General features: G+C 40.5%; 1 long non-coding RNA gene across 2 annotated transcripts; it reads left to right on the forward strand.

The window, feature by feature from the left end:
• Positions 1-227: 227 nt before the first annotated feature.
• Positions 228-2,427, forward strand: LOC124320171. 2 transcript variants are annotated; one of them, XR_006913805.1, is made up of 4 exons: positions 228-457; positions 558-644; positions 723-1,037; positions 1,101-2,427. It is a non-coding gene; the product is annotated as an uncharacterized LOC124320171 (long non-coding RNA). The 2 variants fall into 2 exon arrangements; XR_006913804.1 differs by having other exon boundaries at positions 723-2,427.
• Positions 2,428-2,629: the final 202 nt, after the last annotated feature.

A 2,629-nucleotide genomic window follows, 5' to 3' on the forward strand; every position in this document is an offset into this window, starting at 1 on the left:
GGATTATTTTGATTTTTCGACGAGGTTGCGCAAAGGAAAGGCACGGATCCGACTAAACCATTTCCCAAATATGTCGTTGATAAGAACACGACGCTGTTTCCCAATGGCAAGAATTCTTGGTGCGTTTCAAATAACATTATTTTTTTTTGGTGTGACGTACATAACATCCATGTTTAAAATTTTATTTACTTACATTTTTAATGAATATCATTACTGATTGTTTTAATTTGTTTTTGGGTTTTATGACTGACTCCCTCCCCAATCACTTTACTCGGTATCTTCCAAATTTGGGCGTGTGTTTTCCACCGTACCTCAAAAACCCTACATCAAAGATGTCGGGAGCCAATTTCTCTCAATTTTTGGTAGGGCCGGCGCAGAGCTTCACCGGGATTCACGTTGAAAATATGAACTTGGCGAGCGTAAACTTTTGGGACAGTGGTCATGCGTATTGGATTATGTACGTCGTTTTTGGTTTTCAAAACAATTTTTTTCTATTTTCAGTTGTACCAAAGTAAAATATGTATTTTTGTTATTCTTTTCTATGTTTGTATTTCAAGTGTTCGTGCACAGTACGGCGAAACGCTTTTACGACTGCTTGAAAAGCTATACCTGGATGATCTTGCAGATTGCTCACACTTCGGATGGTAAGTAACCTGAGTTTGTATATTACTACTCTTTCTTAGTGATTTCAGTTGATTTTTTTTACAACTTTTTCTGGCTAGTCACAAGAGCTGTTTGGTGATGCCACAGGTTCTATAAAGACGGTCGATCCACCCATTTATTTTCATTGCATCAAGCAGGAAGTGGGGCAATACGTTGTGACCTTCCCTGGTGCATACCACGGCTGTTAATGTGACCAATTTCGCAGAAGCTATAAATTTCTGTATGGCTGAGTAGGAGAGTTACGAAAACAACTCCGAGTGCACATGTCAGAAAGGAATGAGAGCTGTTGGAGAGCAATTCAATTTGCCGGCAGCAGCTATTACACCTCCCGTTCACACAAGTTGAACCTGGCGTCGCACCAGTGGACCACATTGGTACGTATGTCGTTTTACGTTGCATTTTTAAAATTCAAAAATCATATATTTTTTTTTTTTTAGATTTCGACAGTGACGGTTCTGCAAACGACGTTATTGATGTACACGGTCGCAGCAGGATGTTTTAACTGATATATCACACGGAAGAGCTGCTTTGACATCTTCTTTACGGCCAGTACTCGAGCTTCTTTGGGGGTCGACTTTGCTGTCGACCTAGAAGAGGGCGAACTAGAAGCAGAGAGGTTACCTGTGGTATACACCACTATTGAAGACGGGCTTGGAATGATTATCCTTTTTCCGGCGGACATTCACCTGTTGGACGCGGGGCAGAAGTTGAACGACAGGTACAATTTCCGCCAACTCCTATAGTTATTTTCTCCATTTATAACATTTACTTTAATTTCCTCGTCCTTTTTTATTTTGTTTTGTGTGTGTTCTACTGTTTCATCGTTGACGGCTGTTTGGCTTACGTGATGCGTGTATTTCTGATTATTATGAAAAATCCCTTTGTTTGTTCTACTCCCCCATCCCCTAAGAACATATACCCAATTACCCATCCTTTCGGAATAAATGGAAAAATACCTGCGTTAACATTGATGGTGGCAAAAATGCGGACAAGGGAAAGAGACTGCTGGAATACGACAACATTCTCATTCCCACATGAGAAAATGACCACTGGCTATTTTTTCACGTTTTATACGACAGAAAGTATAATAGGTGAGTGAGTGTTTTGGTAGGGCTATCAAATTTTTTAACTGTATGTGTTTCAACTTTTTGTATATTGTTTATGTCAGAGTGCTGCTGTACATTTATGATTCCGATGAGTAAACAAGTAGAAAAACAAACGCCCTGACACGTTAAATGCATAGCTTCATAGTTTGGGAGATACGTAACTATTTTAACAAGGAAATTGGGAAACTGTACGAGGATGTGAGTACCATTAAAGGTAACGGTACCTATGCAATTCCAGGGATCGCAGGACTGCGGGGCATTTACCATCTACTTCGCTGTCAAGCTGTTGACTGTAAGTGGACACAAATGTCACATTTATTTTCCCGGTGTATTGCTTTTCATGGGTCTCAATGTGAATCAACTGTTAGGTTATCCTTTGTGTGACTGTGCACGGAAGCCATCGAGCGTTTAAGCCGGGAAAGTAAGACCGATAATGATTACGGTACCTTGGATAGACAGTTGATTAGACTGCTTTTACTCCAGCCGAACGGTAGGTTATCAGTTGTCGTGTTAGTGAACGTTAAACATTTAAGATTTTAAATGTAAGCTAAAATGTTTCCTGTTAGATGAGTCTATATCAACATTGCAAGATGTGACTAGACGACAACAGCTGGATACTCTTGCGGTTGTCTTTATCGTCGGCTGTGCTGTTCGACTATCTGATTGTTTTGAGCCCTCGACATCAACTGTAGTGGATGCTGAAATGCAGAATTGCTGGGAATTCGCCTGCGAATGATGAAGGGAGGGCTTAGCCGCTAGATGGCGCGCGGAAAATGTCATGGCCGTTTTAAAACGGCAGTGTCCCATCTCCTTATCTCAGTATTGGAAAAAAAAACCAAAACAATCTATTATTCATCAGT

Source organism: Daphnia pulicaria, chromosome 1, assembly GCF_021234035.1.
Source record: "Daphnia pulicaria isolate SC F1-1A chromosome 1, SC_F0-13Bv2, whole genome shotgun sequence".
Taxonomy (NCBI): domain Eukaryota; kingdom Metazoa; phylum Arthropoda; class Branchiopoda; order Diplostraca; family Daphniidae; genus Daphnia; species Daphnia pulicaria.